The sequence below is a fragment of the Microtus oregoni genome, unplaced genomic scaffold (genome assembly GCF_018167655.1).
Source record: "Microtus oregoni isolate MIOR12 unplaced genomic scaffold, Mior012 000000F_ref0000247, whole genome shotgun sequence".
Taxonomy (NCBI): domain Eukaryota; kingdom Metazoa; phylum Chordata; class Mammalia; order Rodentia; family Cricetidae; genus Microtus; species Microtus oregoni.
The window spans coordinates 57,727,406-57,754,425 of NW_024543059.1; the positions used below are offsets into that span (position 1 = coordinate 57,727,406).

The window sequence follows — 27,020 nt, forward strand, 5'->3', positions numbered from 1 at the left end:
TTTGCCAAATTATCATGGGATTATTAACTGTTTGCTTCATTTGTGAAAGTTAAAACACACACATCTTCAGAGGAAAAAGAACAAGATTTAGTTGAGAAAAAATGTTTAAGGAGCCGTGAAGAAATAGTGAACAGTGAAAATTTCTGAATGGCATGCCTTGCTTGTTGAGTATATTCAGGGAATCTTCATGTCCCTTGGCTTTGTCGACTGGTCACATGGTGGACTGGTGTCTGTTCCTACCTCTCCTCCAGGCATAGCTGTTTGTTCTGACAACTTTTTCCTCTGGGGAGGGGGGATGTTTGCCACTCTCAGTAGCGCCTACAGCAGCACACCGAGGAAAACAGTTTTCTATGATGGCTCAATAATTGCCTTTATTATCCTTATGTGTTGAAAACTATGTCAGATTACAATTTCTGTGAAAATACAAAATTGAAAATGAATATAGAAAACAATGTGTAAGTTTCTCTGACATGAAATCACTGGGTATTGCCAAATGGAGCACAAATGGCCCTCTAACAGGGGCCCTGTGCCAGCACTGGGTGATCAAAGACCTCCTAGGTGGCAGCTACACCAAGTCACCCTGGTGATGTCAAGGACAGGGCATCTGAATCCTGCCCTGTAATTTCTTGGTGATATTATGCTAGAACACAAATCTTTCGATATGGATATACACATATACATGTTCACATATATATTTTACAGAATTTAAATAATTCATCCAAATAAATTATTTAAATGATTTAAAAATTCCTTTGTCAAACAGATTAATGGAACCTTGTTATTCAAAAGATAAATCATTTTATATGAAGTGGCAAAGATTTCAAGGGCTAATAAAGGTTTTATGAGAGATAAACTTTTAATGAATTAATATTTTGCATGCACTTATTTTCCATACACACACATATAGACATATATGCTTATATTGATATTTGTATGAGCATTTTCTGACTGATTTTTTTTTTTCTAAAAAGGGAAATAGAGTTCACATTTCTTAAAACAAAGTGTTCTTCTAGATTTGGGGCGTAGGAACTGATTGCTGCAATTCGCCAAGTGAACTGTTAAATAGAGCTATAAATGTTATTTGTATAAGAGATAACATAGGCTGGAATTCTTTTCTCTGCTTATAGTTTATATGACTCCAGCAATCATTACTCAGGAATAGTTTTATTCACGTTATTGTTTATGTTTCAGGTTTATCAGGCCTATAGGACTTTCTTCTGAACAGTCTAAATCAGAATAATATTTTTCTCTAGAAAATCATGAACTAGTATTTGTACAACATGGCCCCAAAACCCTGAGAACAATTTTAAGGATTTTTCTGAAGTTCAGTGCACATTCTTCAGCTCAATTTAGGCATAGTTTCAATCTGAGAGTCCACTGAAATTCAACTGGTTTATTTTATAATCAAAAAGAAGGAAATCATAGTTACAAAAATATATAATATATGGCAGTCTTGCTTATTATAGAAACATCCATAAAGAAAGAAACATGTTCTAACTTTTTCTCATTACCCCGACGGGAATTGCATCTTTAATCACACAAAGCACAACTGCTTTCTAATTTTGTTTAAAGGGTTCCAGTACTTACAAAAACCAGATCAGGTTATTATAAATCTAGTGCAAATTAGAGTCACCAGCCTTCCGTCAGCCTTATGTAAGGGTTCTATGTATATCATAAATTTAATGGTATATTAAGACACGCATCTGTTTCAGTTTTGTAGATGTTAATAATCTCACTATAGAGTATCTAAACATTTCTTTCATTAACTGGGAAATTTAAAGATAAACTTGCTTCTGTTGTAAGAGTAAATATTTTATAGATGATTTTTGAAAACCTATAAATTTATTCAAGTAGAGATAATTCTCTAAATATTTAATTCAGTATCTATTTTTGACATTACATAATTTCTTTCTGTACATAAGCATATGCTATCCTTGTGATCTTGAATCTGTACCTTCATAAAATAACTTGGTATTCATATGTGTATATGTGTACTTATAGGCATAAACTTTAAAATCATTTTACAATAGGGAATTAGAGAGAAAGTACGCATTCAATAATGGCATGGGAATGTCAAAATTCATTATTTCAGGTATTTTGCGAATTCTTTATTTGACTACATAAAGATTTATTTACTGTATGACTACACATAGAGAAACAAACCAAAGCATCCCAAGGAGTCTCCTTGGGATTCATATTATTTAAGAATAAGTCTCAATCACGGATTCCTTGTCCATTTACATTTTATAGTTGGTGTTTGTGTTCAGCCTCTCTCTGATTTTATTTTTAAAAAGCTTTTTTTTTCTCACTATATCTATCACCTTTATCCTCAAGGCTTGTCACCTCAACTACAACAGTAACTCAGCATCATAATGAATCATTGTGCTTCAATTACCATTAGATAACAAACAGGAAATTAGTTTTTCTTGCAGTGCATTCCATATTGTCTGAACAATTTAAAATACATGAATCCATTTGCACCATTAATTCAAGTATTAAAGACATAGTAGTAATTAAATTGTTGCCATAATTATATCTCCATAGTGAAGGTGGGGAGAATCTTGGCACACTAATAATCCGTTTTAATTCTGTTGCGATCTGGATTTCAGTAGGAAAGACAATTGAATTAAAGGGTAGATAATTCAGAGAAACACACAAAAGTGTCCCAAGAATAGTTATCCAGGCAACAGTGCCGCAGTGTCTCTTTAATGTACTGTGGCCGCACGGATTATAATAGTGATTTATTTTTAACCTAAAGCAAAAAATATTTTGTGATTTTTAAAAATCAAAATACTTAGAAATATTTACACACACAAAAATCTCATCATTATCACACCATTTCAGGAATCCTTTGAGAAACAAATGATTTTAATATGATTCCAAAATTGAATATTCGTCTTAAAGAATAATTAGATCAATTTTAGCGTATTTTTATGTATTGCAAGAGCATGTGCTGATGATGTCATTGTGTGGTCTTGGGCCAAGGCGATGAACTGCAAAGATTTACGGCAAGGTGAAAACTCAATGAATGATTTAAATCATTGTGGGAAGGGGGCATTTTAATATCTCATCAAGAAAGTATATAATATTATCAAGAATCTCTGCAGCCTTTTACTTGGCAAATCGCTATGCTTGTTCTCACATGTTCAAATTTGTTTTTACCAAAATAGATAAAACAAATAAGTATCTTTAAAAATAAAATGGTGGTGGCATTGTAGTTCAGCTAGGAGAGTGTCTGCCTAGGAGAACCTAAGAAGCCTTGGGTTCCTTTCCCCGCACTGCAGAAACTGGGCATGAAGGTACACACAGTTAATTCTGCATGTAGGAATTAGGAAGAAGGATCAGAAGTTTGAGGCTACCCTCGGCTACATATTCAGTTAGAGGCTGACCTGGGCTCTATGACATCCTGTCTCAAAAAAAATAAAAAAATAGAGTTAAAAAATAACCTAGTTGTGTTAATAAGGAAATACAACAGTGAGAAATGTCAGTAAGAGTTAAAGGATGCAGTTAGAGCAACCAGCAGAGCCAACGTGAGGAGCCATGAAGTAGTTTAAAAAATGAGGTGCATCTTATTTATTTATTTATTTAAATATTAAGACTGTATATGACAACTGCCTTATGCTGTACAGCTATGAGAACTTAGTTTTAATCCGAAAACATCAGAAAATGATAGAATGATACTTCTGACTTTCTAGAACTCACAGGGCTCGTCTGTGAGTTTGCGTTCTGACTCTTAGAGCCTTTAGCAATTTCAGTCATCCTGCAGTGGGCCGCGATGAGAATAGACAGAATCATATTCCCAGAGCCATGGAAAATCCCATTGTGAGGAGTCTGTGAGGCTGCTGTTCAGCATGGAGCTGCCGACACCGTTAACATCTCTTTGCTTTTGTTCTGCACTCAAGTGATGTATGTATCATGATTTACCAGGAGAGACACATGCAAAGACTTTCTATCTTGGTTTAATTTTAACAATTTTTAAAGAAATTTCATCTTTGTGGTTGACAGTGGTGAGGTTTCCATGCACTAAAAAAAATGGAGAAGGTTCATTTCTAAACACACACGTTAACAAGGAAAAAGTGCTTGCAGATACGTATCACGAACAAAATAATGACGGGAAGTTGGGACAGAGTCTGGAGAAGCAGCGTACTTCTCTGTCTTTGTTTGACAGAAGCATTGATAGAGGAAGATCTATAAGACCCAATTAGAGAAAATCCTCATGGTGCAGAGATTAGCAAGAGTTATGGGAACAATCTATGGAAAAGAAAGACTTTGACTTATGAGAAACTCAGTGGAACAATGATTATAAGGGATATCATTTTTAATTTGCTTGCTTTCAAGTGTCATAATTGTAATAGTATAAAATTTTTATAATCCTTTAGAGATAGTTATGCATATTTAAACATTTGAGTGTATAGAAAAAACTCATACAGCCACTTATATGGGTGGATATTTTCTAAAAGTATTAATTATAAAATGATGGCCTTAAAATGCATATGATTATATATTCTGAATAATATCATTAAGTCTAGTACACCATAATCATATTTATATTATGCTTTTCACTTTCCTAAATTTTGAGGCTGTACTGCCTCCTTTTAGGTAAGGTTTGGCCTTCTTGGAGAGAATTTACTGAGACTGAGAGTTGAGAGAATAATTAAAAACGTATTGGCTTGCCAAATGTTTTCATATGTTTCTGGTCTCATGGAAAATGAGTTTTGATTTCATTTTAGCTCCATGCATGGCAAAGCAGGAAAGAAGAAAAAGGAAACAAAACAGGAGAAAAGAAACAAAGAAAGAAAAAGGGAGGAAGGAAGGAAGAAAGAAAAGAAAAACAAAGCCAGCACAATTTCCAACCAGTTCTGGTTAGACATGTGACTCACACTGCACTGGACTGCTCTAGAACATTCTGCCAGGGGACTTTCTAGAGAAGGGAAGACATTTCCCCACCAAGCATCAAATTGTAGTGGTCAAGAAAAGAGCACCAAGTTCAAGTTAGGCTATAATCTAACTAATTCCGTTCTTAGTTTTGAACTAGAAAGTGGAGTAGTTTTACATACCTTTTGTTTGTTTGCTTTTTGTTCTGTTTTTGAGAAAAGATAGCTAAGTAAGTCAACTATGTAGCTCTGGGTGTCCTGGAACTCATTCTATAGACCAGGGTGGCCTCGAACTCACAAAGATCTACCTGTCTCTGCCTCCCAAGAGCTGGGATTAAAGATGTGCGCCACGATGCCCAGTTTATTCCATAGCTTTTGTGACGTCTCAGGTTAAAATGTATTCTTTATGAGTGTCCCCGACTTCCTTCTGAGACAGTTCTCTTCACTGTTTTGCTACAGCCATGATGTTGTTACAAACACAGTCAAGCCCTAGCATCTCCTCTCCAGTGCAACTTCGTGTGGCCTTTTTTAGACTTGGCTTATTTACACTCAAGTTTGCTCCAGCAGGGCAATGAAGAAGCTACCAGCTGGATTCACTGTTTTATACCAATCCCAGCACTCTGCCACTGTGTCCCTTCCCGTGTCTCTCCATTAACTTGTTACCTAAACTGTCACTATTCAGACTGTATTTTGACAAATACCTGATCGTTTTCCTTGTAAACAAAGGTACATGGATGGCAAACAACTCTGAAAATTAAGGTGATTTCAGTCTCAGAAATACATAAGCCTATTGAATGAAATAATTTCTACTTTCTAGAAGTTGCTAAAATTAAAAACATGCGTTTCTGCAGTCGGGAAAACATGTATGGTAAAATGTTTGAAGCCCACCAATCTCTCTAACCACATAAGCTAATGAGTTCCTTCTGTTTTCTTTGAATGAAATCACCATGAGTGGTTAGATGTTGATTTAACATAAAACAAATGGAAATGGGTGTTTCTTCTGTCCTTTGTAGAATTTATTTAAAAAAAAACAATTAGCAAGTATGATGAAGAAGTCAATGCTTTTGCCATTACTGAAATAATAATACCAATTGAGTAGCTGTGTCCAGTCCATTGGCTTTTAGGAACAAATAACATATTCCAGTTGTCCTGACGTTGTTCACATCTGTAGACACTCTTTAGCAACTCCGTTCATTTTTTTTCTCCTTCTGCTACCATCACACCTGCATTGCTGTAGGTTGTGTTTTGAATTGTCATGAAGTGTCAGGTAAGCTATGTTTTCTGGATGTGGACAGGCTCTGTGGAGCTCACCTTCTGTTCCTTCTCAGTGTCAGGTCTGTGGCTAACAGCTTAATCTTGAACATTTAAACTGAATTGATTGGGCTGCCAATTCTTTTTTGTATACCTATACAGAAAGTGGAACTATTAGGATACATAAATAATACAGAAATAAAGAGTTCTTAATATTTAAGGTATCTTGGAAAAGGGGCATTACCACAAGTGTGTGTGTGTGTGTGTGTGTGTGTGTGTGTGTGTGTGTGTGTTTTGGCATAGCAAGTACACATTCTTAGGGTGAAAATTTTCTGAACCTTTGAACTGTAGAGAATACACTTCCTCGTGTATCAAAAATGGAAGTTCTTATGGGTCATTTCATCTTCCCTAGAGTTTTAACTCACTTTTGGCAAACTTTCCTCATTTTAGAGGTGTGTGTGTGTGTGTGTGTGTGTGTGTGTGTGTGTGATGTTGTCTCCTTAGAAACATAGTGGAGAGTGACTCACTTTATGTCCTGAGCATCAAAGAGTATCAGACGTATAAAATGTAGACAGTGGTTTCTTTCAGAGATTCTTTCTGAGAGAATTAAATAAATGAGCCAACATATGGCCAGCTTAATTCAGGCAAAAATGTCTATTGATTACTTGCTAAGCTCACTAAATAAAAACTTCAGGCTAAGTTTTGCTTCCCCAAAGAAAATAGGATTAGACGGGTCTGTGCACTCACTGGGGCTTCCTGTGAGTCAGGCCAGATGAATGCAAACCTTGAAAGCTGAACAAAAGAAAGAGCTAAATTTTTTTTGGCAAATGCAAATTACTAGTAGTTTGACATACTGTGTACTACGCTCTCAAATAAGCCATTTTTTTTTAAAAGGAGAATGTGATATAAATGATCTTTGATGTCTGAGAATCATTGGCCTGCTTTCTTTGCACCTTCTTTAAGAAGGCGGACTTAACTTTTCTAGGAGGACCTGCTCCTTGTACTGCTTTTGACTAGAGGGAAAATGTAAGCACGCTCATGTTTTGCCTGAGCTCTGCATAGGTGTATATTTTGCAGACTGCTTTAACTCTGCATGGAGGATATTGGAACTGATTGACCTGAGAAATTCCAAGTGAAGTGTGTCTGTACCATAAAGCACAGGCACTCTAGATTGCCCATTTTATCAGCACCCTACCCACAGTAGAAGCAACGGTATCATCTCTTTTGAATCTGAGAATGATAATGAGATTTGGATATATGGACATTTAACTTCAGATTTTCTGCAGTCAAGAATGCAATTGACCAGTATTTGAATGACTTTACTGCTGCAAATATTTGGCTCTGAGACAAAATGCAAATGCTAATTGATATTCAGAATATTCGAGTCTTCAGAGCAATCTCCTGTTGACATTTTAATAACATTGTTTGGAATGATTTCCGAAGTGTGGTGACTGCAACACACCCGCAGTAACAAAAAGTACATATTGTTTCTGAAAGCAGACAGCTCAAGTTTCACCCTGTTTCCTAGAGGTTGCAAATCTGGGAGAATCAGCTTCTCGCAGGCAAATGGCTGAATTCATTAACTCACTCAATAGTTTATGAATACAATGGAAAACTTACTGCTTTCTGCTTAGACATCTTGTGATTAAAAAAAAAAATCCAGATTTGATTATTTACCTCCCGGGCAGAAGACGCTTACCCAGTTTTTAAACGTTTATTTTTATTTATTTTCTCCTAGCATGATATTGTTGTGGTTTTAGTCCTTTCAGCTTGTTTCTGTCGTTTGCTAACATTGTCAGCAGAGAGGGACAAGGAAGTGTTCTGAGAGGACAAGAGCTTCTGCGGTTTCAATGTAAGGAAACGGGAGATAGACCTAAGAGACTATGACTGCTCTAGCAAGCAAAGCTTTGCAGTCTCCTTTCCTTCCGTTGCATATCCTGGTGAGTTTAATCAAAAACAAACAGAACGCTCTTGTGAAATATGGTCAATAAAGTCAAAGTTTAGCTAGCTCTATGTAACTACAAAGAAAAAGTCATCGCAATTAAAATAAAATGCAACTTTCGTTAACGAGCGTGCCGGAAATCTCAGGTATCAAAGACGCATTAGCCCCGGAGCGTCCCCTGCGCGCCGCAGCCGGACGGAGGCAGCCGAGGCGAACAGACCTCCTTTCTCCAGCGAGCAGTCACACAAAAGGAGGGCTGCGGAAACTAAAAGTTTCGGGGCCTCCGGCTCGGGGCGCGCGGAGCAGAGAAAACCTGGAGAAGGGGTGGGTAAAAGACGCTTCCAGAGCGTCCGGGCGCAGTATTGGCAATGAGTGAGCTCCTGGGTCTGGAGGGAAGAGGAAAATAGGGAGGGGGATCTCGAGCTGCAGGCCCCAGTGGCCCCAGTGCCTGGCCCCCGGTAGCCTGAATGCCAAGCTCTCCCGGACCCCTTGCTCGGGGATCCCCAAATAAAAGCGATGTTTGGAAAGTGCGTGTGTGCGCGCGGGCTGCAGAGCATACTGTGGGCTGGCCGAGAGTTGGGGGTGGGGTGCAGAGGGTAAAGGCTGGTTACCGAACCCCGGGACCTGGCTGGGGGTGGGGGCAACGCCAGCCGATAGCCAGGGGGAGGAGAGGGGAGGGGCGGGAGCCTGCGCGGGCGCCTCTGGGGCGCGTTCCGTGGCCGTGCGCGCGCGTCCCCCGCCGCCACCGCCACCAGCGCCTCCCGGAAAGCCCTGCGGCCGCCCCACCGGGCCGAGCCCCGGCCGGCCAGCCTTAGGGCGGCTGCTCGCCCGTCGCCACCGCCACTCGAAAGGCTAGCTCGCCTGTGAGTGTCCCCTTCGCTCCTCCTCCTCCTCCTTCTGCCCTGCGCTCGGGCGCCCCGCTGCCGCTGCTGCTCCAATGGAGTGGAAAATGGCCATTGGGCGCTATGAGTTCTAGATTATCTGCTCCGCGTTTTGTACTCAGCTGCCTGTCTTAGGAGTTTGCACAAGCCCCTTAGCTGGCAAACGCGGGAGGGAGAGACGGATGCTGCGCCGCGGTCCGTGCTCATATGTTTATATGATTAGCAGTCCTGGGGTGGGGGTGCTGGGGGTGGGGACTGAGGAGGAGGAGAAGGAGGAGGAGGAGGCAGGAGGTGACTCCAGTTCAGCCCTGGCTGAGTCCGTGTCAGGACTTCGGGCTCCCCGCCTCTCGCTCCCTGCTCTCCTTGCTCTCCTCTAGCTCTCACTCTCTCCGCGCTCACACACACTCACACACGCACACACACATTCACAGGCACACGCACGCAGAGGTGCCCGAGCGCCATCGGGAGCTTACCGGAGGATTCTTGGCGATTGTTGAGGGGACCAGCCTCCCTCCGCGGCTGTGCATCGGCGCGGCTCTTCCCTGCTCCTCCCGTCGCTCTCCCTGAACCCGAGTTCCTCGTCTCCTGCGGCCGCAGATCTTCCCCAACCCCCAGGCCAGGGGCCCCGACGTGTGAGGAAGGGCCGGCGGCAGAGTCGTGCCCCAGGCCGCAGGGGCGGCGCGTGCTCCCGATGCAGGTCCTGCCGGCTCTCCCCGTGCGCTCCGGGCTTCTCCGGACAGACTGAGGGACTTGGCCTCGCTCCCCCGCGCCCGTCCCCCCCCACCTCCCGCCGCTGCCAGGAGACTCCCGAGTCGGCACACCTCCGCCAGCCTCGCTCTCTCATCCCCGCAGCTTTTGGTTTTGAATTTTGATTTTTTTTTTTTTTGCTCCGAAGGGAGCGTGCGGCTGTAGGCGCGCGCGTGTGCGGGCAAAGCCCCTGTGTCGCGGAGCGGCGTGTGGGAAACTGCGGGAAGATGTTGACTTAATCCCCCGGCAGCCGCCCGGGCCGCTGGGCTGCTTGGCTGGACTCGGCGGCTGACGGCGGTGGAGACTCGAGCCCGAGGACAAGCCGAGCCGAGGAGCCGCGCGGCGCCGTGTCCGGCCCGCCAGCCGCGGCCGCCTCCTCCCCGCGCGCGCTCGGCCAGCAGGATCACCCCTTGCCGGTCGCCGCGTCTCCTCTCAGGCGCCCGTGTCCCTGCACGGCTCCCCGCACCAGACTGACCCTCCTCCTGGGCGCATACCGAGGTAAGCGCCAACAATGTGCCTCTGTGCCCGACTTCGGAGACCTGTTTGCTGGGCGCCTTCTGATGGGGCTGACACCTCCGGAGGTGGCAGTGTCGCGGGGGTCAGACACGCGCTGGCCACTCGTGCGCAGCCCTTCCCGCCGACATCGATCCGCAGAACTCTGTGCGGTGCAGCCCGCTCGCCGGGCCGCGAGCGGCTATTGTCACGCTCTCGGGAATCAGGCTGGCTGCTGGGGACCTAGAAGGCGGGGGTGCGGGTTTACGAGGCAGCTCCAACCTAATCGTGCATTTTAGGGGGCATTTCTTAAAAAGCTTGGGGACCAGAAGGTGCCCTTGGTTCTTTACGCAACGGGGCTGTGGAGAGGGACTGTGAAGTGCGTTTTGGCCCGGGCTGTCCCGCCCCAGGTGTTGGGCCTCAGGCACCGCAGGGACTCGTCCGTGGGTTGGCCCTGGGAGCGAGTCCCGGGGAAGGGGACCATGGGGGAGGGTTTGGATGAGTTGTTGCGGGCTGTCGTTTCTTGTCGTTGGTCAGGTGGTGCGGAGAGGCGATAGGATGAGAGAAAAGCACAGCCAGATGTGGCCTCGCTGTTTTTGAGGCTGCCAGCGATTAGGGGCGCCTGCTGCCGGGGCCAGGGGAGCACGGCGACGGGGAGGGAGGGTGGCGGGGCCCGGGGACTCGGCGTGCCGGGGCCAGGGCAGAGAAGCTCCCGGACCGGCAGTGAGAGGGCAGCAGCGGGCCGCGCTGGGCCTGCAGGAGAAGTTAAGGGGCGTGGGCTCCCGGGCTGCCTTTGGGGTGGGGAGCCTACTGGCTCGTGTGCAAGCCCCCGGTTGGAAGCAGCAGGGAGAAGGAGTCGTGGGAGGAGCGCGAGGGGAGGGAGACCCTTGGGATCGCGGGCGTGGGCTTCTGGATTCAAGACCTTCCGCCACACCACAGGGACAAGGGCTACCCACAGCGAGGAGGCGTCTCTGAGTGTGCAGGACTCCTGCAGTTGGGACCAGCAAAGTTTTTTTTCCTCTCTTCGCTGAACTGCAGCGTTTGAATTAGAAGAAATCGCTGGAGGCTTTAGCGAGTGCGGGGCTGTCTCTGAGCAGAGGCCGAGGCACGTGCGTCTTCCTGGGTGTTTATAGCTCTTGGTCCAGCCTGTCCTTTAAAAGCAACGTCCTGCGCTGCCCATCAGAGAGAGCCCTTCCCTGGCTTGTGGGGACTCCTCCCCCTCCCTCCTTTCCTCTCTTTCCCCCTCTCCGGGCCCCTCCATTTCGTTCCTCCAGATACAAACTGTGTTGTCTCACATTCAGACGGAGGAAATGTTTCCCTCCTGCTTTATGAAAGGTGTCAGGCTGCTTAGCAGCTTCTCCAGGCAGCCTGGGCGCGCCTGAGCCTCAGCGGCAACCAAATGGTTGCCCTTACAAAGGCCAGGTTTCTGAGGAGCGCCCCCGCCTCCCCGCCGCTGCTTTTTCTTCTACATTTTCCCGGGCCTGAGTTTCCCTGTGTGTTCCCCTTTTCCTGAGGCGTCGTTTCCCCAGTAGCTGGTTCATTCATTTCTCCCTCTGCAGCCTAAGTCTTGAGCCTGCTTCCGAGTTGACGCTGCCTACTTCTAGTTCCAACCTTGAAGAAAGGCACGCCCGTTTGGTCAATGATTGCCTATTGTGAGTTTGCTTGCTAAGTCAGGTCTATGGTGGGGTAAACCTTATGAAACAGACCCTAAAGAAGCACTAATTCCTCCACAGAAACACAGAAGTTTTGGGGTGTGACCGTGACAGCATCCAGGTAGGATAGAATTGTCTGGAGCCAGAGGTAGTTGTAATTATAGTGTGCTTTGATGCTTACTAGCTATCCTTCGAGGCTCCTAAGAAAATCTGCTTAAGTTCAGGTGTGTTTTCGAACTTTGTCTCCCTTCCGCCCCCGCACCGTCCAGCAAACTGGTGCGTGATGGAATCCCAAGGAACGCATGCTCTGCTGCTGAGTTCCTTTTGTTGCGGCGCTCTAAAAGAGGTGCCATTTCACATGCTGCACAAATTGTTTGAATTAATGCAAGTGTGAATTCTTACCGTTTGAAGGGGACGATTAGCATATCAAAGGTTTCTTAGCTTCAGCTCAATTGAGAAAACTGCCGCCTGTCTTCCTTTTGCGTCCAAGCCGAGGCCCAAAGGGCACTGGGAATTGTAAAGGGTGCAGGCTGGAAGGAGCATCCAAGCCCGGCTGTCGAACTTTCCCTGTTCTGTAATTATGTGGGCTAAGAAACATTGTCTCTTGCTCTGGAGCGCTTGCAGATGGCAAGACAATTATTTTCTATTGATAAATGGTTTGTTCTTAGGAAAGCGGTGACCTTTTGTTTTAGGAGTCTTTGTTGGTGTTTCTTTTGGGGTGCCCATAGTGAAACATTCTGAGAAAGCCTTACTTACTGTCTAAGCTAAAGCTTTTCCAAGACACACTTTGCTCTGTTATTACAATTAGAAGGGCTTCCAATTAGTCTACACAACAGTAACTATTTTGTGATAAGACGCTCATTACTACACATCGGAAACTTTTTTATATATTTGCTAAATTAATAGGAATAAAAGGAAGTAGACTTTGTTGAAAATCAAAAGCCCATGTGAGCTTTATTAGCACAACTTTTGATAGAAGTATCAGCTTGGAAAAGGTTTCCAAGTGACAAAGACATTTTATGACTTTTATTTCAATAGATGTAATTTTGTTTAGATACCGTTTTTGTTTTTATCTTCAAATTTTTGTCAAACACTAGACACTCTTTTGTTTAGATTAAAGATGTTTTTCAAGAAAAATGCCCAGTTTGCTTGGTTCAGTTTTTCCCCGTCTATAGAGCACTATGTTGTCTGAATTTCTTTTAGCAACCCAGAACTTGAGTGAATAAAGAAATAAGAAACTCATCTATAGGGCATTTGTGGAGGGCAGAGAGGTCAAGAGAGAACTCTTTTTCTTCTGAGAAAAATTACTTGTATTTATTTCACTTCAGTTTTTCAAAACTGATTTTTAAAGATAAACAGAATGGTTGAAAATTGTAAGCTCCTCTCTCTCTCTCTCTTCCCTCTTTTCTTTTTGGTTTACCTGTGATGTTTGCTTTTGACCACGAACTGACATTCTTTCCTTGGACTCCTAGCTTCTATTTTAATAGTGGAAATGAATTCTAATATAACCATTTGAGGGGGGAAAACACCCACCATTAATTGCCTAAATATTTTAGCCTTTTGTTTAGTGGGATGGTAATTGTTTTCAGATCAAGATGAGCTTTAGTGCCTTCCCAATGGAGAGCATCACTCTCCAATCATTTTATGATAGCTGTTTATCCGCTTGGTTCACTAGCCAAAGAAATACTGTAGTATTGGGGTGGGGGTGTAATTGATTGTAATTGTGACTGCTGTGCTCCAGTTGTGGTTAACGCCTTTGCTTTGAGTGCTAAGTGTTCTCGAGAAGACACACCATCTTGAGCGCTATTAGTGATCATCCAGAAATTGCCTTGAAAATATCATTCTTCATTTTATATGATCCTGAGTTTAACAAATCTCTAAAGGTGTAAAAGGCAGTGAAACTAGGATTTCTTAGATTTTAGATGACAAAATTGGGCCACTTAGAGAAAAATTAATGTGCAGTTGAAGCTCTTCAGCCGCCATTTGCAATCACCAGGCTGCTATGTGTTGGCAACAGAAAGCGAATTTAGAAATGCAGATAGCCCTGGGAGCAGGTAGTTAGGGAATTCAGAATATTGAATCATGTGGGCTAGAACAAACCAATTACTTCAAGTTTTGACATGAGAATTTCCAATAAATAACTTCTCTTTTCCAGGCTTTTCGCTCTGTTTTATTAGTGGAGTAACATCAAAGCCACCAGCGTAACTTCCGAAGGTCATGAAAAGGAATATAAACGCCGAGATCTCACACACAGTCCTGCGAGTCCTAATTTCAGATGAGCACTCTGGTGTTTTTACTGCTGCGGTTTCCACAATCAGCTGAAAGCCCGGGCTTCTCGGTGTTTCTGAAAACATGCAGAGAATGCAGAGCTTTAAAGCCAAGTTTACTCAGGGTCAGGGCTTTGCTTGATCAGAACTGGGGCTCTGTGTGCTTTCTTAAAAATTTTAGGGTGTGTTTTCGTGTCCTTAAGTCATATGGGGTATGAGAAAACTGACAGGGATGTGTAGGTCAGAGTAAGAGGCGATCTGCAAACCCAAGTCATAAAACGTTACTGCTCTGTTTTCTATAAAAATATTTATTTGACCTAATGTTTGTGAAAAATTATTTAAACGATGGTTTATTAACAGTTGTAGTATGCACTAGAGACAGCATTAGAGATTTATTGCAGTGTGTGGACTTAACACACTTGTACCCACGTATACGCTCCGTTTTCGTTTTAACAAAAACCTTTACCACTTGCCTAAGTGTTGACAACTAGAGCTCAGGTTAGGCAGGTTTTGCTTGAAAATCAGATACAGTTTTGAGAAGGGAGAATTGAGCATCCTGGCTATTCTTAGAACTTTCCCTGCAAGAGGTTTGCACTTTGGCATCTTGATTCCTTGTGTCTGCTTTGAAGTCTCCAAGGGCAAGGGGCTCATTTGACACCTGCCTGCTTTTCAGCAGAGGAGATCCTTGTAAAACAAAAACACAGGTCATTTTCAGGGCGATATGTGCTAGAAATCGGGTACATGTGATGGAGGAAGGTTATGTACAAGCATGCCTATTTAAATGGAAGGTTTTGATAAACTACTAAAAATAGCAAGTTTGTAACTGGGTGTAAAATGGACTTGGATCCTTCCAGATATCTTGGTCAGTTCAGCTCTCATGCTTACAGGTTCACATTGCCTGAATCCATAACTGTTTTGGAACTGTTTTGAACAAAGATTAAAACATTTCTACTTGAAAGCCAGAGGGAAAATCATAGGTTGGTTAGCCTCTCTGTTACATAACACTGGCTCTTGAGGTCTACCCAAATACTCACTTCTGCAAATAATTCTTGATTAAAGGTTGAAGACGTACTTAATCATTAGATTACTATAATTAGAGCGATCTTATCAGAAAAAATAGATGGACTACTTTCTAAAACCTTCTGTTGTGTGAGCTGTTCTCCAAGATGGGGTAAAGAAGTGACCTTTTTTTCTTCTCTTCTTAAAAAAGGCTTTAAGAAGCAGCTTAAGAAAATGATTTGTTGAATATACAGGTGGATGGTTAATTATTGAAATTAAATACAGTGAATTATAACACTTAGTATACTGAGTGGTGTGGTCACAAACAAAGAGTCTTTAGCACCAATCAGACTTCAGGTAGGTACTTGAGTCTGTTGTATAGGTTTCCTTAGCGTGTGTTATAAACTAGAAAAATTCCTAGTAATTTTAATGTAAGTCGTTATTTTTAGGCAAGTCATGGGCCATAAGAATAGGAAGGTCCAATCAACTAAAAATACCTTTTAAAAAATCAATATTTTAGGTCTATGGTCTGATATAGACTAAAAGCAAGTAATAGTTTGGATTCTTCTAAAATAAATTTCAGTTCAGTAAGTTTTGGAAAGTTTATTATTCTTTCCAGCCATGCCCCCCACCCACAGCAAACTTCTTATGTTTGACAGGCAAATGTTGCCTGGGAAGAAGAAGTAGGAGCCAAGCTCCTACTTTCAAATAAAGTGCAGTCACGACAGACACTGTGGAAATGTCTGGAAAGCACAAAGCAAATCCAGATACAATTTGTTTAATTACAACAAAAATACAGCTCTATGAAAGTATACTGTTTGTCTTCATAGAGGATTTTATGCATTGTGTGGTGGTAAGTAAAATCCCATCACACTTGTATAAATTTGTTCAATTACCAGAACAGCTAAAAGAAAAGAAAATCAATTTAGATTGAAAAGCAACAGAAATTAGATTACCTTGTTTAGTAGAAACTTGCCAGTGTTGTCAAAATTGCTTAATAATATCAAAAGTCCCCATGCTTTGCAGTGTGAGGGCGTTGGCTCCTCTTGTAATATGTGTGTGTTTGCCTACTGGGTGATTTATTGTTATTATTATTATTATGCATCCTTTTTCTTTTCTCTTTCCATTTTTTTTTTAATGGCAGTTGTTAGGTAACGCACAGGAAAATGTACTCTTGGGTGGTGGTGTTATTTGCTATAGAGGTTGCTTTTCTAGAATCTTTGATCAATTGACAGTTCGAATCAGTGTCATGGAGTGCTGCACATGATTTGAGGAATCTGAAGAAGCGTCCTCCATCAGAAAAGGCGGCCAGTTGGCATCCACAGGACCACATTTTAGGATTTCTTTTTTATCACCAACACTAGGCTTATACAGAATCCTCGATCTTAAATTCTTAGCGCAATAAAGTGGTGCAGACTTCATTGCTGCAGATAGCCGGGCACCTGTTTTATGAGCACCTTGATTCATTCTGGCACTCAGCTTTGCCCGAGTGCATGAATAGTCACCAGCGCTGCTCAGAAGCCACCGGGCTGTTTTTAGGTCATGAAGTCAACTTCCTAGAATTTCTAGGGAAACCAGTTGAAAGGAGGAGGACAAATGCCACTTTAAATAGAGATGTTTAAATCAGATTTCTGCCTGAGGGTAAAATTTAGGTCTGTCTTTGCCCGGATGTAATGTCTCCCTCTGCAGAGGAAAGCATTAATCGGTGCCGAACAAGAAAGCGTGGGACGAGAACCGGTCCCAGTGTGTCCTGCCATTGATGTCTTCCTCTCCCAACCTGCAAGGACCATCTTATAAACATTAAAGACAGATACAATATTGCACCTCAGTCTCTGAATTCTGCTGCTGCAATTCATTTCCTACAGCTGGGTGTGTGATCGGGGAGACGAAAACTCCAAACCTCTAGACGCCTTTTTAAAGAGGTGAATGCAGTACTTTATAAAATGAGAAATGCAGGCTTGAAAAATAGGTGGGAGAAGTACCCTAAAATACGTGACCAAGTCTTTATTTTAGAATACATCTTGATTTTCTTAATTGAACGTAGAAAAAAAGAAAAGGACATAAAAGTGAACTGCTAATTATTGGCTGCGAAGGATGGCAGAAGTTGGTGAGACACAGCATGAAATCAAACCAATGTGATCTTGTCAGAACAAAAGCATTCAGAGCATCTGTCTTTTTCTGATACGCACAATGGGATTTTTAGCGAAGTAGTGGTAAAAAGATGTGCCAGGGTAGACCTAGTAAAAAAGGCAGGGTTTAGCTACCAGGGCAAACTCTTTAGCACCCATGTACACATGAAAAAGGAATGTACATCCCGAGCATCTTGATTCATTGCTATTTCTGCTATTTCTAGATAGTTTTATGCTAGGAATGAATGGAGGGTTAAAATGCAAACCAGGTATGATCATGGCATGACTCTTTAAAATGATTTGGCGAGTTGAGCTCTGGTCTACTGTCGAAGGCGTTCTCAACCTTTGGACCGTGCATTGTGCATGCTGTCCACTGTTCTCGTCCTCTCCCTGGTCCTGATACTTCAGTCTATGCCTCGAACCCATTACTACTGGGGCTTGGATGGCTAAACAATCTAACCCACTTACTGTCAAAATGGCCGTTGGCTGCTGGGCAGCTGAGGTGATGCTGGTCCAGACTGATGCTTTCTTTTGTAGACCGTGGCAACACATTTGTTTATGGAGGGTGCAAAGGACAGTTTTGTTGTCTTTTAAAAATAAGCTTTGATTTTAATTGTTTTCAAAAATGGAAGTGCTGTGATACTGTTTTCCCATCAAATGGGAGAACCATTGCAAAATGTTGATAAACTCAATACTTAGCGTTTATTTTCTGTAGAATACCATTACGTAATCAGTTCTCAGCTTCCACTCGCATAGGAAAGAGGTGTTAAAAATGATTTTTCTGTCTTCGCTTAAAAGCAACATTTATTTCTCTCCTTTTTATTTCTTCACTCCACACATACCTTCCAAGGGGAAATTTTACTCTCCTGCATTAAAAGCCTCTGTCTTTTAGTGTTTGGTGCTGTGGTTATTGATTAGAAATTACATTTCTTACACATCCTTTTCTCCACTAGTTTCCACCCCCTCCCCCCAAGTACTAGGAACGGAACCTAGGCCTTGCACTTACTGTTAAGCTAGGTTCTCCCTTTGTGTTCCATCCCCAGCTCCTTCCTTGTGTTCCTAATGTTTGGATTCACAGAGTTGTTTTAGTCGCTAGACTCCCCGGCTGTCTTGTAGCCTTTGGTAATGTTGCCTGTTTATGCTCCTGTATATTCTAGTAGGTGTTCGTGTGGTCACGTGTTGCTGAAGGCTTGCTGTGACCTGACACAGGGTACAGTGGAGACAAGATAGGCTGAACACACTCTGTGTCTCGTTGGCCATGTTTAAAAAGATGGATACAAAAACAAAACTGCTTCATTTAGTTTCAGATGCATCAACGAATAGAAATTAGAGACCAGACTCACGATGCCCTAGGCATCTCTGTCATGGGGAAGATAATGCATGGCTAGTTGTGCCTTCTCTGTTTACTTCATTAGACAAATAAAGAGAACTGTTAATACCTTTTGCTTTCCCTTTTGTGAGTGTTGTGGTACCCACAAGGTACACAAAAGGCAGTTTTCATATTGTTACTGGTTTTAAAATACGTGGATATCCTATGTTTTAAAATTCCTTTGCCTAATTTTCTTTGTTTCCTTGGGGTAAAAAAAAAATCTAGTGACATAGAATTTTTGTTTCTGTAATTAGTATGGAAATTAATCCATGTCTATATTTTTGTCAGTTTACCAGTGCTGAGGTTGAAATCCGGAGCCCTGTGCACGCTAGACAAGTGATCTGTCTCAGAACCAATCCTATATCCTATAATTTCCATTTGCTCATTAACAATTTTGGTTTTAGGCATCACCTTTGTGGGGTGTGGTGGTATGAGAATGTAATCCCAGCACAGGAGGCTGAGGCAGAAGAATTGCTGTGAGCTGAAGATCAGTCTGGTACAGTGATCCACTGTATCAGAAAATCAAACCAAGCCAAAAGAAACTAAAGTTAAAAAGGAAACAGGTTTTTAAATACCCTTTTCAACTAACGTAAGGCTAATCAAATTAGAAATGGCTTGTTTCTGTTCATTGTTTATGTCTTAGAAAGGGGTGGTGGGGTGCCGGGAAGGAGAACTTACAGAACTGGCAGCATCTGTCATATTCTTTTTAGAGATTTTTGGGTTAACACCTTGTCCCCCAGACTTTGAGGCTGCTCTTCTCCCTTTCCTGTCATGTGTACCCTAATTTATATAAACCTGGGGGACGGGCTTTGGCAAAAGTGGGTCTTGGGTAGAGATGATTTAAAAGAAATTCCGAAATAAATATTACAAAAGAAGTAATGGCATTTACAGTGTAGATAACGGTTTTATAAATCTTCATTTTTATGCTAAAGGAATAAAATTTTGTTTTAAAAAGAAAATACTCCTCAGTTTTGGAGTTCACGAGAGAAAGATTAAAAATGTGAGGTGTATTCATCTCAAACAGTTGTTGTTGATCTGAAGGTGTGTCTCCTTTGCCTGTTTGCTTTGTGTTCAGAAGGTGAATGGAATCAGTTGGTTGGGCACTTGGCTTTAAGCTGGTTAAGTATAAACAAGGTTTCTTATTTTTTTTATTTTTTTGTCCCCCCCCCCCCCCCCCATGTGTATAGCCCTCGGGTGACTGCTAAGTTTGGGCATGCTACCAGGCCAGGCAAGCTTCTTAACCAGGGTGGAGAATACGATAATTATTTGTCAATCACAGATTTTCAGGAACCACCATTTTACTCAAAGGAGAGAACAGTGTAGGTAGTAGCAGTGTTTAGCTACTGCAAATACTTTTGCTAACTCTTGTTATTACCTGCAGAGGGAGCTTGTATATGAGAAAAAAAAAATCAGGGCACATGGCATTGATAATTTACCCTTTGAAAAGTATGGTAAAGACTTCTAAATTACTTTTGTGTGTGAGTAAATGCTGGTTAGAAAGTGAGTCATTTTGAGGTTAGTCAAATTCCAGTGAAATTTAGTAAGTCAATGCTTATCGTTTCCTGTATTCATAGAATACAAGTATGCTCCCAATTAGTAAAAATATTAGAAAATCATAAAGATAAACACATCCGGTTGATTCATTTTGAGGCCTTATTTTATTTTGATTGAACCTCTAAGAGAGAACATATTTGAAAAGTCTCTAGACCCATGCCGATCAAGGAAGAGATGTCTAGGCTTTAGGAACTTCCCCAGGTTATAGACAATATTACTAAACGACCCATAAACACAGAGTAGCAAATTGTATCCCTCTCCATGCGCACTCAGTCAATAGGCTAACCAGATGAATGTGTTCTTGTTTCAAAAACAATGAATGATCACTTCAGTTTAAAGACTTGCCAGAGCGAACAAATGGGTTCAGAGACAAGACACGGGGACCATCGGGAAGGACCTTTCAGAAGGGGACGAGGAGGGAATTGTTGAGATCTTGGAAAAACGCTAGTGCAAACTGGACAGGCAATGCTTGATTGAAAACTGTGTTCTTTGCATAAACTGTGCTAATGGAATTTCCAAGCTATTCCAAACTGTTTAAATTCTGGGTGTGGGCATTTTGACAGTTAGGACAGTAAGTTCGCAGGCCGTGCTCATTTGTGTCATATTGCCTGCATGCATTTGCTTTTTGTAGTAAACTTCACAGTATCGAATTCTGTTGAAAATGCCAGCATCTCTCTCTCTTTTTTTTTTTTTTTGATGAAGTCATGTTTGAGAATTTGCTCATTGGAGGGATATGAAAAGGGTTACCCACTTATGTATTCTTGAAGAGAGATGTAATAGTCTCTCTCCCTCTGCCAAATTGGCGAGACAAACATACTTATTTTGTATTTTCAAGGGCTTTGATTCTTAATGAAATTCACTGTATTGAATATATTATTCCATTAGCTAATCTTTACCTAATGTGCGGAGTCAGATCATTACTGTTACACAGAGTAACCCTGCAGGTGAGAAAAATGGTTTAATAGAGAGATTCTTGGCACTGACACGGGCTTTTGTGTAAATGTTACCCTCTGTGTTATCTCAACAAGTCTGTGCTACAGCTTTGCGGAGCATTTTCATAACAGGGTAAGACTGTTAGCAACAGCAATTCTTCTTCAACAGGATTACGGTGCTGTGCGTCAAACAGGCATCTGCATACTCCTCTTCAGTAGCATTATTGATAGGCATTCCTTCCTGCCAAGTGTGTGTCATTGTCTTAAATAATGCTGTGCAGCGACATTTCTTATCCCAGTGGGTAGGCGCTGGGAAGTGGAGCCTGATGGTCCAGTTCTATACTGTCTCCCAGATAATGCCTCAGCCTCCTTCTCAGCGAGGTAAGGGTTACTGCAGGATTTATTCCAGGAAGACTGGGAGGAGAGACGCAGGGGCTGTCACAAAGTGCATAACTTCTGTGATGTTATTGGAAAGGCACAGCTAGGGTAAGTGCTACTTGTATTGTCTTAAATTTAAAAGTAGAACATTTATTTCAGTGATCCTTCCCCTCTCCCCAGGTTAGTGAAATCTGAGTCCATTGCAAAAATGTTTTCAAATGTTCTTGTAAAAATACTGCTGGCTCTTTACAGTATTGGGAATGGTTTTGGAAGGCATTGATAGCTGCTTTTTCTATTAGAAACAGCCTTGACGGTCTCTGTAAGTTGTCAGACAATCTTAATATATATTCTTGAAGACTATACATTTATAATATAGTATCTTGTGTTCATTGGTAAATGTATGATATTAAAGTATATATACATTGGTTTCACATTCATTTGAGCAGACTGATTTTTTTCTAAAGCAAGATATATTATGGATAGACTATATTTAGGAATAAAGCTCACAAATAAGTAATGAGTATACTGTCAAAATAACTTTCTTAATAAAAGAGTTATAAAATGGAAGATACTCATTTTAAAAACTATATTTTTGATCTTCCTTAAATCACGAGTCAAATATTATGTCAAATACTTTGAATAGAGGCAGAAAACATTAAATAGTAATCACAGGCTTGTTTGTGGGTATTTTGAAATGAGGAATGAAAAGTTATGAATCTTAATGTTTTCATAACTGGATGAGAAAAAAATATTTAAAATTTATTTAAAATGTTTTAATATTCCTAGACTTTAAACATTAATATTTTTATTTTAAAGATAAAGTAGTAAAACTGTCACATATTTTCTAATTGTTTCAAATGATTCCTTTTTTTTCTGTCTCAGAGATTTCCTCAAGTATAAGTCTAACAGAGGTTTAAAGAATACTGTTTATTATGTGTACTTTGATAGATTTTTCTGGCAATCAGATGATACTGCCCATTCAAGCCTTAACAAAAGAGCAAATGATTAAGGTCATAGGATATAAAATTTCTACATTCTTTTTTAAGAATAAAATTAAGAACTTCACTCTTTCCCCTATTCATTGAGATTTTAGTTTTGCCTTTATATCAAATACATCTAAGAAAATATCAAAAACTCAAGATACAAAAACTGATGCTGTATGTCTGTCTCTAATGTATGTGTGGTTGAAACACTTTAATGTAAATATGATTGGTGAGCCTACAGTTTTTCATTTCCATGTTTAAGAAAGAGAGTAACACTCAGTAAAATTCTTTAATCACGGAATTTTATTTTATGGTTTCAAAGAGTTAATTTGTACTTATTGCTCCTTAAGTCAGGGTTGATTTTGGAAGGCGTTTTTATTTTGACAAAATATAAATCAAAGCAGAGGGTTCTATTATTTATGCCATGTCCCTCAGTAAGAGATTAGTGTAGATTCAAAGAAAACCCTTATGCAGCCATTTTAGGACCTGCGTAGGCTTCGTGACAAAGCTGTTGTGATCTCTTAGTAGTAACAAACCAGTGGGAAGCATTAATACCTGTCCCGTTGAAGTTATTTGAATTGCAATTTGAGTTATTTGAAGACAATCTTTCCTTTACATCTGGGGTTTGGGATAACAGCTGCAACACATTAAGATATTAGCAATAGATCCTAAAGCCACTTTTCTCTGATTATAACCTCCATAAAAATTTAGCCTTGATTAATGCTTATAAAGTATTTTATAGAATTATGATGACATAGAATTCATATAAATGAGGTGACAACATTATTAACAAACATGGTGGCCAAGTATATTGTTTATGCTTTGTTGTTTTTATAGAAGAGCCCTCTCCTGTGCCCATTTGGTGGCTTAGAGATTGATAAACTCTGTATCCATCGCAGAGAAATTTTTATTATTATTCTTGTAAAGGCATGATTCATATTTTATTATATTTCAGATATTTATGACAAGTTATTTAGATTAAGTTTATATAAAAGTTTATTCTTGGAACCTGTAATAGAAACCATTAAATGAGAATAGATTTAATTTGTTTCAGTTGCCATTACATTTAAAATGTTTCCAAGAATAAAGCATACACATTCTATTACTTCTATTATTTTTTATATACTGTGTGTGTGTGTGTTGGGGGTGGGGACTTATATATGCCTTGGCACACATGTAGAGATCCATAATATTCAAGAGTGAATTCTTTTCTTACACAACCGGGATTCTGGAAATCAAATTCAGGTTACCTGCCATGGCAGCAAGTGGCCTGGCCCTCCTCCTGCTCACAGAACTCACTTTTAAATACTGCAATTTTCAAAATACTTGGGATTGATTTTTAATACTTTGATTATTCTTGAAAGGCTAGAGAATAAGAATTTGATCTGTTTGAAACAACAGTCAATTAAGTAGTTTGTATTATATCTATTGTTTAAATATTTGAAGAATTTTAAGAATGATAAGGCTGAGGCTGGAGGATTGTTATGACGTTGAGGGCAGCCTGGGCTACAGGATGAGAACCCTGGTGTAAAAGCCATAGCAAGCAAACAAAAAGCAGTGCTGAAAATGGGTCGATGCAGTATGGTCTCTTTTCCACTGTTGTGTGTTAATTCTATGACAAACAGAAAGGAAGGTTCAGGAATATTGGAGTCATATCACCATGACATTAGTGTTGAATTAAAAATAAATTGGAAACAGTGTGATTTATTAAACCAGTGTTGCCTGTTTGTGAAGAATAACTTCTAATTTCTGTGCACTTGTGAAACTGCTCCAGTACTATCTGAACACTCTACTTCTTTTTAAGCATTTTGTATATTACTGTAATACTTTGAAGATGTCCTCATATAGGGTAGTTTCTTTTTTTAATCAAAATTGCTTTTTGGTACATTGATATTATTCACATCCCACTGAATTGCTAATGTTTTTTTCTTCCTCAAAAAGTATTTTTCTGTGAGTTGGAGAAATGACTTAGAGGTGAAGAGTACTTTCTGCTCTCGCAGAGGATCTGGGTTTGGTTTCTGCCATTCTTAGCACCATCACTGGGCGATCATAAGAGCCTGTAATTCCAGTTGCAGGGGACCCCAAGCCTCTGGCCTCCGTGGCCACCTGCACACACATGGTGCACAAAAAACCACTAGCCTCACTCACATATATAAATAAAGATAATAAATAAATGTAATTCTTTAGGGAAAATATTTTTCCATTCACTCAAATAATTTCTGCTATCCCCCCTCCCGCCCCCGGGCACCAAGAGTGAAATGTGCTTTTAGGGACTGCTAGCAGGGGATAACAGTGTGAAACACACAGTGGTCTCGTGTGACTTCAGATGCATTCAAGCCCTCCCTGGCTAGGAGAGAAAAACTCCACACCTCATCCATCCCCTCTCCATGATCGGCATCATTACGAAAAGTTCCCCTGGATGCTAACTATGCTGATTATTCATTGTAAAGTATGGATGGCCTTTGTCAGTATGCAAAATAGTAGAAGCTTCCACTGGAGCTCCTTAGAGGACATCCGGTGCTGTGTGGGAACTGACGCTTTCAATTTCTTTGAGTCATAGAGTTGTTTTAAAGGGACTGGGGAACTAGATTACGTGAGAGGGCTGGCCTGGGGAAGACGCGCACCTCTGTTGATTTGTTTTGGTCGTCCCCTCCCCCAATTTATGTTAAATCAAATATTTAAATGGTTCTGGCTGGGACCTTGGCTGATCGTCTTAGGCTTAGGATACAAGCAGGCTTGACTATCTGTTATTTCTAATCTATAAATTAGTGCATTTGTAAGATCCAAGTCTGTTTTTTCTCCCACGTCTCACTTTCTGTTAGATTCTGTGACCTTGGCGAGATTATGTAGTAGCTGCATTTTGTTGTCCTTAATTTGTATTTATGAATACAAATTATTCCTATTAATAAGAAGAAAATTGCAAAGATTTAAAAAGCGTATGGGTTTCTGAGCACAGAGCTTTGAGTAGGGACCTGTAATGGATCAATAATGAAAGACCCAGAGAGTCAAGCTGCTGGAAAATGCGGGGAAGAGTCTGACAAAGCATGATACAGTTTGAGCTAATAGTCACCGTTTTCATTGTCACTGTTTAGTAAAGTGACTTTGGAGAACACCCAGACCTCTCGGAGTCTTTAGGTCCATCCATCTCTGAACGTTCATTCTTTGACTGGGAAATTGGTGCTTTTAATGCCAAGTACTTATGATAACTTTAATATTTTTCATCATTTCAACACACAGTTTTATTTTAAAAGGAAAGGGGACTAGGGGTGTAGATCAGGTGTGCTTAGCATGCTTGAAGCCCTGGGTTCAGTTCCTGGCACACAACCCGAAGTAAAATGTAGACTTAAAAACCCCAATTCAAGATTTTGTAATCACCTGTTGCAGGACAGGAGACACTGCTTTAAAGGGGGTGGGGGGGAGGATGGGTCTCCAGTCATCTTTGCACTTAGCGACAGCTACAAATTCAGTGGAGGTTAGAAGTTCACTATATCCAAACTTGAAGTTTGGACAATGACTGAGCACCGCAGATGGTAAATATAACCATCCTAGAGCTGGGCGATTTTGGTTTAACTTGTGTAGATTTAGCAGACTTGACAAAGAGAGCAAATGCCATTCACAGTTCTAATAAAACCAGAAACCTACCTCCTCTTTTCAAAATCTAGAGCAGACAGAGACCCAAACAATTTGTTTATTTTCCTGAATGGGAAATCTTTCCATGTTCGAAATTGTTTTACATATGAAACTGTTAATTTTGCTAGTAACTCAGTTGAGTTTTCATATAAACAGATATAACAGGGTCCTAGGAGGGTCATAATACTATGTAGACACAATAGAGTTCTGTGATGGTCATAATAGTGTATTCGAATGAATAAATCCTGAGTCTTGGCAGCCCTGTCAGCCACGCTCTGTCTCATGCAGTTTAGCATCCTCAGGCTGCAAGATATCACCAATCCGGAATGATTCAGCTATTGCCATGTTTTGATGGCTTTTCTCTCCCAGTTTCAAGAAACTGTATTAATGTGTCCACAACTAGGAAATTTTTATGTTGTAAGCCATATTTTGTAAGCTATGTTGTAAGGCTCTTCTCCCCTTCCCCCCGACAGGGCTTCTTCATGCTGTCCTATCCAGGAATTCGCTCTGTAGACCAGGCTGACCTCCATCTCACACTCCTGTCTCTGCCTCTCGAGTGCGCCACCATGACTCGTCAGAGGCTTCTTAAAATACAGTCTATACTTTATGTATCTTTGCAGAGATCTCGTTCCTGCATGGGTATAATTTGTAAAAGTAAGTTACACTCTTCTAGCTCTGAGCAACTGTCTTTGGAGGTGTTCCTGTGTGAGTGGCAGGCAAGGGCTGAGGTTTACTTTAATAATCCACAGTATTTGCAGTGCCTTGGATTTCACCTTCAGGATGTTATTTTTGGTTCCCTCTAATACCACAGAGGTTATTGTGGCCGCACATGTGGGTTCAAAAATTTGACAGAATTTCTGGTACCAAGTTGGCCCAAATTACCAGACCAAAAATATGCATTTGCTTGCACCAGTATTCGAGTCTGTCTTTTAAAATATTG

At 41.2% G+C, this 27,020-nt stretch overlaps 1 protein-coding gene across 35 annotated transcripts in view; it reads left to right on the forward strand.

Annotated features, from left to right (window-relative positions):
- The window catches only part of Adgrl2 (adhesion G protein-coupled receptor L2), a 614,876-nt gene that overhangs the window by 424,623 nt on the left and 163,233 nt on the right, over positions 1-27,020 (forward strand). For 7 of the 35 annotated variants that reach the window (XM_041651273.1, XM_041651329.1, XM_041651346.1 and 4 more), the window contains exon 1: positions 9,794-10,193. The exons of 1 other annotated variant lie outside the window; for it this stretch is intronic. The gene's annotated coding sequence lies outside the window, so the exon portion shown is untranslated. Of the gene's footprint in view, positions 1-9,781; positions 10,194-27,020 lie in introns of those variants that run through there. 27 more of the 35 variants (XM_041651282.1, XM_041651301.1, XM_041651364.1 and 24 more) reach the window with 10 other exon arrangements.